This window comes from Desmodus rotundus, chromosome 3 (genome assembly GCF_022682495.2).
Source record: "Desmodus rotundus isolate HL8 chromosome 3, HLdesRot8A.1, whole genome shotgun sequence".
NCBI lineage: Eukaryota > Metazoa > Chordata > Mammalia > Chiroptera > Phyllostomidae > Desmodus > Desmodus rotundus.
Genome location: NC_071389.1, coordinates 32022133 through 32039204, shown reverse-complemented (window position 1 = coordinate 32039204; position 17072 = coordinate 32022133).

The window sequence follows — 17072 nt, the reverse complement described above, 5'->3', positions numbered from 1 at the left end:
AATTACCTTTTCTCTTGGAGGAGAGTGTTTAATATCTACTTTCATAGCACATTGCAAGTGTACAACACAGTGTTGTGAACTGTAGTCACCCGTGCTGTGCACTAGACACTCAGCGCTCCTTTACCTTCTACTGCACATTTGGACCCTTTGACAAACCTCTTCCCAATGTCTCCATCCTCCGAAAATGACCTTCTACTCAATGTTTCTTTTGTTGTTGTTGTTGTTACACTTGGCATAGTGTCCTTCAGTTTCATCCATGTTGTTGCAAGTGGAAGTAGCAGGATTTTGATCTTTTTTAAAGCTAAATTATATATATATATATATATATATATATATATATATATATATAAAATATATGTTGTATATGTGATTATATATGTATTCTTTATTTTTTTACTATGTATTTTTAGACAGAGGGGAAGGGAGGGAGAAGAAGAGAGACAGAAACATCAATGAGTGTCTGCCTCTTGTGCACCTCTGACTGGGGACCTGGCCCACAACCCAGGCATGTGCCCAAGGCTGGGAATTGAACCGGACACCCTTTGGTTCACAGGCTGGTGCTCAATGCACTGAGCCACACCAGCCAGGGCTATATATTATCCATTAATCCATCAACAAACAGTTAGGTTGTTTACATGTCTTGACTCTTGTGAATAATGCTGCAGTGGACCTGGAGGTATCTTTCGCAACAGTCGGTTTTCTTTTCTGTTACACACCCAAAGTATAATTGCTAGATCATATGGTGATTCTGGTTTTAGGTTTTTGAGAATCTCTATATTGCTGTCCATCAGAGCCATGTCAAGTTACACTCCCAGCAACAATGTACAAATGTTTCTTTTTCTCCACATTCTTGCCAACACTTGTTTCTTTTGTCTTTGATAATAGCCATCCTAACAAATGTGGGGTGACATCTGACTGTGGTTTTGACTCGCATTCCCCTGATGATGAGTGATGTTGAGCATCTTTTTATGTATCTGTCAGTCATTTGTAGACACATAAATGTCTTCTTTGGGAAAACACCTACTCTGGTGTTTTGCCCATTTTTTAAATAAGATTACTTGGTTTTTGCTTTTGAGTTGTGAGAATTCCTTGTGTATTTTGGATATTAACCCCTTATCCACTATACAGTTTGCAAATATTTCCCCCCGTTCCATAGGTTGCCTTTTCATTGTGCTGCTGCCTTGCTGTGCAGAAACTTTTTGGTTTGATGTAGTTTCACTTGTTTATTTTTGCCATTGTTGCCTGTGGTTTTGGTGTCAGATTTAAAAAAATAATTGCCAAGAAAAATTTCAAGGAGCTTTTCTCCTATGTTTTATGGTTTGAGGTCTTACCTTTAAGTCTAATCGATTTTGAGTTGATTTTTAGGTATGTTGTAAGAAAGGGGTCCATTTCACTCTTTTGCCTGTGACTATCCAGTTTTTCCAACACCGTTTGTTGAAGAGACTATCTTTTCCTCCATTTTGTATTCTTGGCACCATTTTTAGTAATTAATTTACCATGTATGTGTGAGTTTATTTCCAGTCTCTCTATTCGGTCCCACTGATGTGTCTGCTTTTAGGCCAATATTATACTGCTTGGACTACTGTAGTTTTGTAATATGGTTTGAAACCAGTTAGTAAGATGCCTCCAAATTTGTTCTTCTCTCTCAAGATTGCTCTAATTATTTGAGATCTTTTGTGGTTTCACCTGAATTTTAGGGTTTTTTTTTTCTAATTCTGTGATATGATAGCAATTGCATTGAATCTATAGCTCACTTTGGGTAGTATGGCCATTTGAGTAATATTAATTTTTCAACCCCCTGAGTATGGTATAGCTTTCCAATTGTTTCTGCTTTTTTCAAGTTCTTCAATCAACGTTTTATAGTTTTCAGTGCACAGAGCTTTTACCTCCTTGGTGACATTTGTTCCTAAGTATTTTGTTGTTGTTACTGTTGTAAATGAGACTGTTTCCTTAATTTCTTTAATTATTAGGTTTTACTGTGTAGAAATGCATCTGATTTATGTATGTTGATTTGGGATCCTGAGAGTTTACTGAAGTTTAAGGTATTTATTTCACAGACACATCCCACCTATACCTTACTTGTTGAGACTATTTTAATTGTGAAAAAATAGTGAATATGGCCAAGTACTTTTCTGCATCATTGAAATAATTAAAATATTTTTATCCTTTATTCCATTAAAGTGGTGTATCACATTTATTGATTTACATGTTGGATCGTAATTGCATCCCAGGGATCACATCACTTGATCATGGTGTGTAACTCCTCTAATGTGCGGCTGGATTTGGTTTGCAGTATTTTGTTGGGGATTTCTGCATCTGTATTCATCAAAGATATCGGCCAATCATTTTTATTTTTATTAAACAAAATTTTTTTGTGGTGTCCTTGTTTGGCTTCAGGATCAGAGTATACACGTATCACAAAACTGGGTTGGAAGTGTTCCTTCAATTTTTGGAAGAGTTTGAGAAGTATTGGCATTAATTTTTAAATATTTGTTAGAATTCACTAGTGAAATTATCTGGTACTGGGCTTTTCATTACTGGAGGTTTTGGCTACTGATTCAATCTCCAATCAGTTTATTATTGATCTGTTTAGATTTTTTAATGTCTTCTTGATTCAGGCTTGGTATGTGTTTGTTTCATGAAATTTTTAAATTTCTTCTAGGTTATCCAATTTGTTGTTATAAAATTGCTCATAGTAATCTCTTATGATTCTTTATATTTCTGTGGTATCAATTGTAGCATCTCTTCTTTCATTTCTGATTTAATTTATTTGCATTTTCTCTTTATTTCTTGGTGAATCTAGCTAGAGGTGTGTTAATTTTGTTTATCTTTTCAGAAAACTAATTGTTAGTTTTATTAATCTTTTCTTTGGCTTTCCAATCTCTATTTTATTTATTTATGCTCTGATAATTATTTAAATCCCATAACTTTGATCTTAGTTTGTTCTTTTTCTAGTTACTTAAGGTATAAAATTAGACTGTTTATCTCTTTGTTTTTTCTTTTTTTAATGACTTTATTGTTGTTCAATTACAGTTGTCTGCAATTCCTCCCCTCCCCCCCAGCCAAACCCACCTCCTTCCCCTGCTTCCACCCTCCCCCTTGGTTTTGTCTATGTGTCCTTTGTAGTAGTTCCTGAAAACCCTTCTCCCCACTATCCCCTCCCCACTCCCCTCTGGCTGTTGTTAGATTGTTCTTAATTTCAATGTCTCTGGTTATATTTTGTTTGCTTTTTTCTTTTGTTGATTATGTTCCAGTTAAAGGTGAGATCATATGGTATTTGTCCCTCACCGCCTGGCTTATTTCACTTCTTGACCATAGGCATTTATTGCTATGAATTACTTACTTTGAATGTGCAGTATCAAGAGTTGGACAGAAGGTGGAGCAATGAAACAGGTTTCCGCACTGTCGGCGGCAGGCCGCATTTAATGAAGAGTAAAGTGGTGGCATTCCAGACAGGACAGGTTCTGTGCGACCTCTGCCTGCAGTGTTGCACACTGGGAGGGGGTCTCTGGGAATCGGAGCTGTTGTTGGGCAGCATGTCTCTGTGGTTAGCATTGCACCAGTGTGGCCCAATAGAACTTCCCACCGTGAATGAAATACTCCATACCCATGGGGTCCAAAAGTACAGCCATTACCACCTATGGATATTGAGGACTTGAAATATGGCTAGGGTAGTGAGGAGCAAAAATTATACTTTTATTTAATTAATTTAAACATAAATAACCACATATGAATAGCAGCCTCTAGACTGGACAGCACAGAATTCTACAAACTTCCGTTTTTCCAGTAATAACTGAGCACTCTCTCTGTCTCAGCCCCTTTTTGAGGTTGGGGTTTTAAAGATAATAAGTTAGGCCATCCCCCAAAAAGCTCACAGTAAAAGAGGGGTGTAGAGCGTGGAAGGAAACAAAGATAAATTAGAAGGCACCAAAGTGACACTGACTAGCTACAGTGAGATAAATCACACTGATGGCTGCTTTTATTTTTGAGGGCTGACCCTGAAGCAAAGCACCTTGCAGTGTGACTTCATCCCCACAGCATCCCTATGGAGTTTTGCAGGTGAGAAAGCCAAGGCTCAGCATGGGGTGGATAATTTAGATTCTAATCTAGGTGCTGTGGAAAAAGAAAAAGGTGGTTCTGTGAAACGTAACTTCACAGGGTGAGTTGATCGTAAACTCCTAACAGGACAGGTCTTGGTGGGTCGTCATGCCCCAGTCCTACCTAATGTCTTTAGTGAAAGGTTTTCGGCCAACCATCTCCATTGTTCTTGTGCATCCAGGTCGACAATCCTTCAAAATGTGGAAGCTGGACTCCTCCAAGGGGGTATTGACCCCCCAGAGAGCACTGCTCTTATTACCTATCCTGTAATTCAAGCCATCCCTTGCTTTCTCCAATCTTTCTGTCCCCACCTTCATTTCTTTTCTTCCTTTATTTTTTTATTGTTTATGCTATTTCCCCTCCTTAATTTCATGTGCATAAACAAAGCTGCAAAACTGCTCTTCTCTGGAGCGTTTGAGATCTCGCTCCCTGGCTATGTCCTCAGTTGGGCTTGAATAACTAACGTTAGAGAATACAAAAATTGTCTACAGGTTTGGATGTGTCCTACATTGACAGTGGGTCTCTTTCTCCAAAGTAACTATCTCATGCCGAGGAGGGGCTCAGAGGAGGACGCATCGCATCAAGTGGGATGTTATTCAGAGGTCTTCTAAAGAAGGTTGGATTGGAGCTGGCGGAAAGAAGAAGGGTTTCACTAGAAAAGGGGAGAAGGCAGAGCCCCAGCAGAAGGCTAGCATGAGCCATCCTCCGCAAGACATTCTAGTGGCATGTTTGACCATTAACCTTGTAATTAACCACAGTCTGGGTCTAAGAAAAGAGCATTGGCCCCTGACTCGAGGAGGTCTAGACTTGTGGGAGAATAGAGAAGTCCTGGCCCAAGGAAGAACATCACCTCATACCGCTGGTCTAGGAGAGAGACTATAGTGCCTGGAGCCCAGGGAGGAGGCGCGAGAGGGGCAGGAGGAAGGGCTGCCCCCTTCCAAGTGGATTAATGGAGAGCAAACATGTGCCCCATACACTTAAACATCGAAGGAGACAAACGGCTTCTGGAGGGAGCCCCGGGCGTACTGGGGGGAGACATGCGGAATGACGCTCAAGCCGCGTGAGACTTGCGGCGCTGCTGGTATCGTCAAGGGGAGTTGCCCGGCAGGTACCAGAGAATTTATTAATGCAACGATCAAGTAGTGCTTTGGCACCAGTTATGTGACGGAATGAGCAAAGGCAGTTTTTAAAGTTGGGGTTTCAAAAAGACATTTTCCGAAATCTCCAGGAAACACGACAGAGAAATGTGTTTGGTGGGCTTTCGTAGTCGGTGCCACCACGAGGACCTGAGGCAGGTGTCTAGAGAGGTGGCATTTAGCTGGGCTCTCGGCCATGTTATTAGCAGACATAGTGCATGATCTAAATACAGACGTTGGCTGAAGGGCCATCATATTTGCCAAAGAGAACTAATGTGTTATTCAGAGAATCAAAAGAAAAAAGTTATTACCTGTTAGGATTGATTTGACTCAATCGAGATTATACAGGGTGGGGAAAAGTAGGTTCACAGCTGTCAGTACACAAAACAGTTTATTCCTGTATTATTATTTATTAATCATTGTATTATTTTCTATGTGAACAACTGTAAGTCTACTTTTGCCCCACCCTGTCTTTAATTACAAAAACTACACAGTAAAGCATCTACTTTCTGGATGCTTTTATCAATCATTTTAAGCATGTAGTCTCAGTATTGATAGTATCAGCACAACCTGGAAACTTCTTAGAAACACAGATTATTGGACTCTATCTTGATCTTCTGAATCAGAAACTGTGGGTGGAACCCAGGTGGTTTGTGGTTCAACACGTTCTGTAATGATCGTCCTGCACACGGAAGTCTGAGAAGCACTCATTTTTAACACACACAATACTGGGTGGAGTTTTACCAAAACGATCATAGTAATTTTCTTTGAAAGGTGGGGCTACGGTTGTGTGAGTTTGGGTATGTTTCAGGATAAGTTAGTGTTCAAATAAATAATCCCATTTTCAGATGTTTTTGTGGCTTTCTTGGCTTATGTCCTATCAATAAATCTCATTAAGTGGATCATCAATTCTTCCTGTCAGTTGGTGAATTATCAGCCTTTATCAAAGTTGGGCAAGATTACAAATATTTATTTTAAAGAGAGTGGATAAATTTTTCCATTTAAGAATTTTTGTTTTTTAAACAATTACATAGTCACAGATAAATTGCAAATCTAGATCCAAAAGAAATGAACATTTGCATGTTAACAACGTATCCTACAACCTTGCTATAACTGCTTACCCATTCGAGGAGTTGGTTTTGTTTGGTTTTTGTGATTCCTTGGGACTTTCTTTCTTGAGAAGTTTTTCCTATCTGAGTAGCCTGCCATATTTTACTGCTGCTTCTGGCCGATGCTGAAAGACAAAACTCTCTCTAAGATTCCCCTAGTCAATATTTTCCTGGCTATGGCAATAGTCAGGGACATTTTAATGTGGTGTAGAGACAGTCGAACATCCCACAGAAAGGAAAGTTAGTGAGAGGTGGAAATTTTCCCATTCTGGGCCAACTCATTACCAACTAGTTTATTTCCCCCTAGGAAACGGAGATAATCAGTGGAATCATTTCTTTGTTTATAGTCAAGGTATAACTTAATACAGTGAAATAAGCAGGTACTAAGTGTACCGTTTAGTGAATGAAAAATGCACGTGCCTGTAAACCTGTGCATGTATAGCACATGTTCATTATCCTGGAGCATGTATAGCACATGTTCATTATCCTGGAGCATTCATTCTCTCCGATCCCTTGTCAGCCAGTGGTCCTTGGTGCCAGTTTGATGCCACCAGGACTCACAAACCTGAGGTGAGGTGCAGAAGGAAATTTTATTCAGTGCGAAACAGCTCAGTTGTGATATAAACCAACTGCGAAAACAGCCTGGCTGTGAGGCAGCCCTGGGGCCAGGTCCCCTCCAGCTAGACAGGCCTGCTCTACCTGATGGTCTGCTGTGTGCTGCTCCGTGCCAGTCCGCTTTGTGCTGCACCAGTCTACTCTGCTCTGCTCTGATAAGACATCTCCTCTTTCAGTTCAGCCAGAGAGATGCAGTCTTCAGTCCTAGTGGATTAGAAAAGCACACAACCAGAGCCAGAGGGGAGCTGACTGATACAGACAGAAGTCCCCAGCTACCCCTGGTCCCTGACTGGTTCCTCCTCAAGCGAGTGAGGACTCCAATCCTTGCAGTTTGATTGATCTAAAAGGCACTGTCTTGATTGGTCAGAATAGAGCCACTCCGATTGGCTGGAGTACACAGCTCTGATGGAATGAGGAAAGCCTCAGTCTTTTTGGTTGAAATTGGATTCCAGGATCTCCTTTGTAAGGGTTTGCTCAGAAGACAGAAACAGAGTGCAGGCAGGTAGTCCAGCACAGGTCTCCTGAAACGCAGTTTGCATGAGAGGCCAGTGTGTAGAAACCGCTGCTAGGCTCTATGTTTTTAAAATCTGAGCCCAGCTGGCCACCAGAAGCCCTTCCCATTAGGTCTTTGTTTCCCCTTAGGGCTCACACCCTTCTAGTCAATCCTTCACTCTTCCAGTGATGACCATTCTATTTGACAACTTAGAGTGGCTTCGCCTGTTCTAGAAGCTCACACACATGAAATCATACACTACAACTTTTCTTGTGGCTTCTTTTATTCAGCATAATGTTTTGATATTCATCCACATTGTTCCATGTATCATTAGTTTTTCTTTGTTGCTGCTATTACTTCAATGTCAGAATACAGTACAGTTTATTCATTTGCTTGTTGATGGGCACCAGGCAGGACTGTTTCTAGTTTTTAGCTATTGTGAATAAGACTGCTATGAGCATTATTATACAAAGAGATTTGTGGATATGTCTTCATTTTTCTTGCATTAGTTCCTGGGAGTAGAATTGTTGGTGCCAATTTGATGCCAACAATTAGGTAGATATATGCTTTACTTTATAAGAAACTACCAGTCTTTGACACAAAAGAATGTGGGGAGTTTCGGTAGTCATATCCTTGCCAACATTTTGTGTTGCTAGTGTTTCTCGTTTCAGCTCCTTATTATCTCTCCGTAGCTTTACTTTGCAATTCCCTAATAGAGAGTAATATTGAGCACATCTTAGTATACTTCTTGGCCATCTCATATATCTCCTTTTTAAACTGAGTTGTTTTAAAAATTATTATCGAGTTGTAAATGCTATTTATATATCCTGGATGCAAACCTTTTATCAGACATATATGTTACAAGTATTTCTTCTCGTCTACATTTTTATTTATTTTTTAATAATGGTTTTGATAAGAAGTGTTAAATTTTGATGAAATATAATTGATCAGTTTTATCAATGATGGAGTTGAGTTGCAGATGATAGTGGACTCCCAGTAACTATGGCTTAAACAGGATGACTTGTTTTCTCTCACTAACACAGGACATCCACCCCACACTCACTAGTAACTTAAATGTCTTCAAAAATGTTTTCTGCCCTCAGGATGTGGGTTCCACCATGTGGTCCATGACAGCATCCAAGCAAAAGGAGCAACACAAAGAGAAAGGAACACATCTTCCCTTTGTGATGCTTCATGGAGAAGGACCGCCATTCACACTTACAGTTAATTGGCCAGGACTTAGTCTCTTCAGGTTATAGGGCTGCAAGAAATGCTGAGCAATGTGATTTGTGTTCCATTTGGCTGTGTACTCACCTAAAAATCAAAGCTTGTAGAAAGAGTGAAGAAAAAGCAGATATTGTAGAAAATTTGCAGCCTTTGCCATAACTAGTTGATCTCTTTTTCTGTGATTTTCTTCATTTTGTCTGTTTCAAATATATTGGTATGCAATCATTCTTTTAATCTTATCACCTGTACTTTTTTCTGCTTTTGCAATTAAATTGTGATTTGCGATCTTAATATTGCGTATTCTTATATTTTTTATGATCAATATTGCTAAAGATTTGTCAATTGTGTCTTTCTTGAAGAAGTAACTTCTAGCTTAGTTTATATTTTCCAATGGAGCTTTAGAAATGGAACAATATTGCTAGTTTCTGGGAAACTCTAACCAGAATTTATATCTGTAAAAATACAATGAAAGATGCCAATCTCAGGTTTCCAAATGACCAACAGCGAGAAAAATGGCTAATCTAGCAAATAAAGCAAAGACATCTTTAGGATTTTAGGGCATGGGGTCAGCGATTTGAAGATGAATCTTTCCAGGAGCTGAACTGGTTAGGACTGAGCAGGACTCAGGAGGGATGGGAGCAGTAAGGTAAGAGTCTCAAAATCTTGATGAAAAAGTTGTTAGTCTATAAGTTAGCTATTTTAATTGGCTCACTGTCTTGATTTCGGGAGCAAATATTTCCCAGAGTACATACCTAATATATTTATTTATATCTGATCTTGGTATTTCTTAAAATAGGGATGCAAAAATATTCTAAATCCTTTTATCCTTTGGATCAGGGAAAGGGAGTATATTAATTTTAATTTTTGAAAATGTATTGGTTAGTTTCTCTCTCTCTCATGAATATATAAATAATAAATATATACAGGGTTTAAAAGTAGGTTATAGGTGTGAGTACATGAGGCAATTTATTCTTGTATTATTATTTATTAGTTACTGTATTATTACTGTATTTTCCATATGAACAACTGTAAAGCTCCTTTGCCCCACTCCGTATATATAATGAATATGAAATTGGCTCAAGTGATTGTTGCAGGAGCTGGCAAGTTCAAAATCTGCAGGGCAGACCAGCAGGCTAGAGATCCGGGTAAAAGTCGGTGGTGAAGTCTTGACTCCAAAATCTGTAGGGCAGGCCAGCGAACTGGGGAAACAGGCAGGGTTCTATATTATAATTTTTAGGCTGATTAGTTTCTTCTTTGGGAAACTTCAGTCTTTGTTCTCAAGGCCTTCAGCTGATTGGATGAGGACCATGAAGATTGTGGAAAATATTCTACTTTTTTTAAAGTCTAAAAAATACCTTCACAACAATATCTGTGAAGTTGTTTCACCAAAAAACTTAGTGTCAGAGCCTAGCCAAGCTTACACATAAGATTAACCATCACAGATAAGCACGGAATTGTTGCTAATCCTGTTTCATTATATCCATAATTAATATTCATCTAAGAATAAATTCACTTTTAAAAATAGTCCAGTCATCTTAAGAGGTTTGTCTCTAATGAAATTTTACTTTTTATCTTTAATAGTATTTATCAAAATTGATAATATATTTATAATGTCGTATCAGATGTGTTCTGATAGAAATTATAATAATAAATCAGTGAAGGAAAATTTTTAATCTTATGGTCACAAATATAAAACTAACTTATAATTTTATAGCAGAAATTTATGATGGGGTTATCAATAAACATTCTCAAGCTTATTATATTCATACTGATATAAAATCTGAGGAAGCTTTACTTTAAAGCATCAACACTTACACAAGTCTGGAACTACTTTAACTTGCATAGAAGTCTAGATATTAATATAAATATGTAAGGCAATATAGACTTGCTCAAATCCTTGTACAGGATACATGAGTTAAATATTGAAGACCACCGGGAAAAAGTCCCAAAGTATCTCCCCAAGGGAGCCGGCATGCTCCTGTTAAAGAAAAAATTATTTGAAGACATTTGTTAAAGACGGTAAAGCGGGCTTTATTCCGCATCACTGTAATAGGCATGTGGACCTCTACAATGGGACTTTACAGTGGGAGAGAGAGATTGGATTCAACTCTAAATGCAGCGTAGGCAAGTGAGAATTTATTGCCAAACAGCAGGGTGGAAATCAGTGAATGGAAAATTACTAAAAGGAAACCTCAGAAGTAAGGGGGGTTTTAGCTAAACCAACCTGACAGGATTCTTTGCTGAAGATGGGTCAGGGTGATTAGACGTCAAGTGGGAATGGTGGAGGAAGGCATTGGTCAGACATGCAGGGTGATCACATATTGTGGGCGGGGAGTTCTGGTTAAACTGATTTAGCAGGGTTCTTGCCGAAACTGGATTTTACAAGGAAGAATACCAATGGGCATAGGGGAAAGTTCAAACCCCCGAATAAACTATGATCAAGCAAAGAATCTTTGTTAGTGCCACTAGGCAACATTTCTGTCAGTAACTTTGGAGAGCAAGCACTTGTAATTTAACTATTAACTCTTTTTTGAAGAGCTGTGTTGAGGTATAATTGATACACAAAGAACTGCACATGTGTAATGTGTACAGTTTAATGAGTTTGGGCAAATGCAAACAGCTGTAATACTATCGTGGCAATCAAGGTAATAGGCGTGGCCAATACTATCAGAGTTTCCTTGTGCCCCTTTGTTGTGTGTGTGTGTGTGTGTGTGTGAGTGTGAGTGTGTGTTTTGTCATATGAACTCAACATGAGGCCTACACTTTTAATAAATTTTGAGGTGCACAATTCCACATTGTTTTTTTAAATTATTTTATTATTGTTCAATTACAGTTGTCCACATTTACCCCCCACCACTCCCTCCCCACCTCCCTCCCCTGCTTCTACCCACCTTGGTTTTGTCCATGTGTCCTTTATAGATTCCACATTGTTAACTATAGGCACTATATTGTACAACAGATCTCTAGAATCTGTTTATTTATCAAAATTTAAACACACCGAATAAAACTCAGTTCTCCCAGCCCCTCCCAAGCAGCCCCTGGCAACTGCTAGGTATTCTCTGCTTCTACCAGTTGAACTGTTTTGGACACCTCATTTGGTGGAATCAGGCAGTGTTTGTCCTTCCACGACTACCTTTATTCACTTAGAATAATGTCCTCCAGGTTCATCCATGCCATCGGAAATGGAAGTATTTCCTTAACGGTTGTGGAGAAATCGAAACCTTTGTACACTGTTGGTGGGAATGTCAAATGTTGCAACGACTATGAAAAACAATGTAGTTATCTCTCAAAACATTAAAAATAGAACTATCTGTGATTCACCAATTCCATCCCGAGGTCCATATCAAAAAAGAATTGAAGTCAGGATCTGGAGGAGGTATCTCTACTCCCATGCTCATTGCAGCATTATTCGCCACGACCACGACATGCAAACAACCCAAGTTTCCATCAACAGATACATGGATAAAGACAATGTGGTATATATATACATTCAATGAAATATTATAACTCTTTAATTATATCATGTGGGTGGTACTTTGTGCAGTCATCTTCTTGTGTTGCCATATTTTTCTGTTCCTGGGAATTGTATATGTTTATCCATTGTCCTAGGGAGTCTTGTTTACTGAGAAAATATTTCACTGTCATGCACACAGAGGTCTAGCTGTAATATGTAATTATCTCTATTTCCCTACTCTAAAGATAATGAAATGGACTCAAAGATTTTATGATTTGCTCCCGATCTCATGGTGGGATTCCAAAACCAGATCCTCAGACTCTAAGCTCTGTACTCTTTCTCTTGGTCTGTATAGACCTTAGATTTACCTTCAATCTGCTCGTTAATGCTGTTCATTGTGAATGACACTTTCTGTACTTTTGTACCAATGGGTTTTGCAACTTTAGACTTAGAGTCTGTTTAGTCGGATGTGTTGTTTTCTCGGGTGCTGGATTGGCTCATTAAAATGAAGGGTGAATTCCTCTTCTCCTCAGTACATAAATAGCCGAGGTCTCAATTTCAAAGGAAACTCCTACACAAAAGTTACACATACTAAGTGGGAAGATGTTTGCTGAAAGGTGTGCATATGTTTTGCATGATTACTTACTGATTGTTGATGAACAGAAAATGAAAAGCCATGTGTACCATGTGGAAAATATACGCAATTTATGGGGAATTGAGGGAGAGATGTTTAAGTGTGATTTTTAAACAAGAGGAAGTCAGGGACTATGAAAAGAGCACGGATTTGAGAGCCACACAAATCTTGGGCTTTAATTCTGAGTTTACCGTTTACTGGCTGTGGGAACTTGGACACAACACCTGGCAACAGGACACACTGAGTACTTATTGTATATTGCTGTTTTTATTTTTCAAAGACCTTGTGGGATATTTATAAAATAACTGTAACATGGACTCTTCTATACTTTAAGTGTGCAATAACTTCTCAACGATATTACAGTAATAACCACCTAATATAGTATCTCTCACTAAAAATATTCAGTCTCATCATTTAATCCAATATCTACACAGCGGCAAGTGCACTATATCTACAATTCATACTGATTATTGTGAACATTTATTAACTTCATTTCTGATTCTTTGTTAATCCAGGAATAAAAAACTTTGCTAAATTCTCTGAAGAAAAAAATGATGAAGAACAAATTGGCTGATTAAATGCCATAAAAAGCGAAATTGTTAACAAAAATACAAATACACAAATCATAAAAACTTGAAAAAGTTAAAAGAAAAAAGTCAAGCCTTTTCCTATGTAAATTTTGACCCAAAGAGAAAATAAATCAAATAAAGTATTAAAAATATGAAGTACTAAAGACTCTGCATATTAATGACATACCCGAATTCAGAGGATAAATGATAAATTGAGACTAACGAGGATGAGAACTACAGGAAAGCATAAAAGCAATGGAGGATTACACTGATCTGAGCATCAGTTGTGCTGTTAGAACTTTCCATCATACAAATTGTATTTGTTCAACTAGAATGTTATCATTAAGAGCAAAGTAACTTTCTGGTAGGCTGATATTCAGATTGTCATATCATTGCACACACTGAATTAATTTAGGCTGCACTGAAGTCTTAGTCTCCATTTTTGAATGGAGTAATTTGTTGTTGTTGAGTTTTTGGAGTCACTACATAACTCTGGATATTAATCTTTATCAGTGTATGATTTGCAAATATTTCTTCTATTATATAAGTTGCCTTTTCACTCTGTCAGTTTTGTCCTTTGATTCACAGTTTAATTTTGATGTGGTCAAATATATCTCTTTTTGCTTTTTTTGCCTGTTGCTTTGGCATCATAACCAAGAGATCATTATGAAGTGTAATATCATGAAATCTTCCCCCTATGTTTCCTTCTAAGAGTTTTGTAATTTTATCTATTCTATTTAAGCCTTTAATCCATTTTGTTAGTGTTTTGTATATGGTGTAAAACAAGGGTCAACTTCATTGTTTTGCATGTGGATATCCAGTTTTCCCAGCACTAACAGTTCAAAAGACTCCCTTTTCAACACTGAGTGATCTTTACTCTTTCCAAGATCATTTGGCCACATACATGAGCGTTTGTTTCCGAGGTCTATTCCATTCCATTGGCCCATCTTTCTTTCTTTATGCCAGTCTCACATTGCTTTGTCACTGTAAATTTGTAGTAAGTTTTGAAATCATAAAGTGTGATTCTTCCTATTTTGTTCTTTTTTTCAATATTATTTTGGCTATTTGAGGTCCTTTGATATTCCATGTGAATTTTAGGATGGGTTTTCCTATTTCTGTGAAAAGGTCATTGGGATTTTGAGAGAACTGCATTGAATCTGTAGATCACCGTGGGTATTACTGACATCTTCACAATATTAAGTCTTCTAATCCAGGTTCCCAGGACATGCTTCCATTTAATTGTGTCTTCTTTAGTTTCTTTTGGAATTTTTTTTGTTTTTTTATTGTACAAGTTTTTTACTCCCTTGATTAATTCCTGAGTATTTTATTCTTTTCAATGCTATTATAAATGGAATGTTCTTTTCATATTCTTCATAGTGTGTAGAAATGCAACTGATTTTTGTGTGCTGATTTTACATCCTACTACTTTGCTAAATTCATTTATTAGTTTAGATAGGTTTTTTTGTGGAGTCTTTAGGGTTTTCTATGTTTAAGATCATGTAATCTGTGAACAGAGATCATTTTATTTCTTTTCAATATGAATGCCTTTTATTTCTTCTGATTAGGATTTCCAATATTATGTCTAATAGAAGTGGGAAACGTGGTCATCTTTACCATATTCTTGATCTTAGAGAAAAGGCTTTTCATCTTTCACCACTGAATATAATGTTTACTGTGGATTTTTCAGATATAGCTTGTATTACATTGAAATAGTTTCTTTTTATTCCTAGTTCTTGAGTATTTTGTCATGCAAGGGTATTTCGTTCAGTCAAATGATTTTTCTCCATCAATTAAGATGACCGTGTGTTTTTTTCTCCTTCAGTTTTGTTCATGTGGTATATTACTTTGATCAGTTATTTTTATGTTGAGCGATCTTTGCAATCCAGGATTAACTCCCACTTCACCATGGTGTATAATCTTTTTAATATACTCTGAATTCTATTTAATAGTATTTTGTGCAGGATTTTTGTATGAATGTTCCTATGGGGCTATTAGCCTGTAGTTTCTTTTCTTGTCTTGTCTTTGTCTGGTGCTGGCATTAAGGCAACGTTGATCATTTTTTGCCCAGCTTATCAGTTTCACTTCACACATGTGCTGTTGAATAGTCAGAAAATTTTCAGGGGGTTTTATTTGAAGATGTCTGGGGCAGTTCACTTCCTTCTGAAACGCAGCCTCACATCTTTCTGCCACCTTAGCTTCCTTGAAATGTATTATGTCTTCTCAATTCAGCCAGGCCTTTTTGGGTTTTGTTTGTGTTCTCTATTCCTCTCCCCACAACTAAAAAATTACCTCCAGAAAGCTGAAGCAATTGTAGGACTTGCCTCATTGATTTTCTTGTCTCTGTTTCCTAAAATTAAAAAAACAGGTTTTTTTCACATATTTTTCTTGTTTTATCATTGTTTATTGATATTAGATTCCATCTTTGTTTTTTCATCATAGCTGGAATAAGAAGTCCCATTCAGTGTTTGGGTTTCTAATGTTAAGAGAAAAGCAGTTAAGGAAAATTGGTAGCCACCCCATTATCTTCATGGTGGTAATTTACGCTTATCATCAGAAAGAGGTAGAACTACTACTGCAGAATGAAGGTGGGAAAGAATATGTTTGTTTATAGCATTTGGTTAATTTCAACTGGTCTGGATCGACTGAATACTTACCTTCAGAGTTATTACCCTTGGTAAGTTATATAGAGTTTATTAACTAAAGATACATGGTTCTGTAAAAGCATGGATCTCTGAGTTGTTACAGATAAGAAGTATCAGCCTGTCTTCACTGCTCACTAATGATTATTTTATCTAAGGTTAACGCCACCCTCTGGTGGAGACTGGGAGTGGGGAATTTTAGGGTTCAAACATGAAGTCTGATCACATAGCTAGAATAGATCTATGTGAACAGTTCTGCATGAGCCCCCTATGATGGGAAGATTTGGGAATTCCTGGTACTGGGGTGCTTCGCAAAACACTGCTGGTGGTTTGAGATCTCGAGACAAGACATACCCTGTGTGATGTGACCCAGTGGTGGGTAGACCGAAAAGCTTGCTTCTGAGAATTCCAAATCCCTTTTAATGCATATTCTTCTGCTGTTACTGTTCTATGCTGTGTAGTAAAGCTGTTCTGTGAGTATAAACCATTAAGTTTTATGAGGCATTTCTACAGATACTTAAGTTTAGTTGTGTATAATTTGCATAGTTTGACACATAGATGATCTACTGGGGCTTCGTTTCTCAATTTAAAAAATAAACTTTATTAAAATATCATTTACATACAGTAAAATGTGGCCATTTAAGGTATAGTTTGAAGCATTTTTAAAAATGTGTAACATGTAGCCACTGCCACAATTAAGATATAGAACTTTTCCGTGACTTGGTTCCAAAAGCTCCCTCTTGCCCCTTTGAAATTCCCCTTGTCAAATATTAACAACAAATGGAAAAATGTAACATCTATGGCTTGAGAAGGTCATGGTGATGAGGTCTTTCACACTTCAGGAATAAGATCTCAGTCATTACACCCGTTGATCTACATAGGCTCACACAGATGCTGCTGTGAGGGTAAAAGCTGAAGGTGAGAGAACTCCAGAATGGGTAGGAGAAGGGGGAGATGCTAACTATTAGTTGTGCCCTTAAGATTGGCTATTATATTACCAGAAAAAAGACCGCATCTGGTCTCCTAGATTTACTCACTATACAATGTATGTGGATCAGCCTGTGCACAGGATGGTATACAGTAGACATTTTGGTGGGC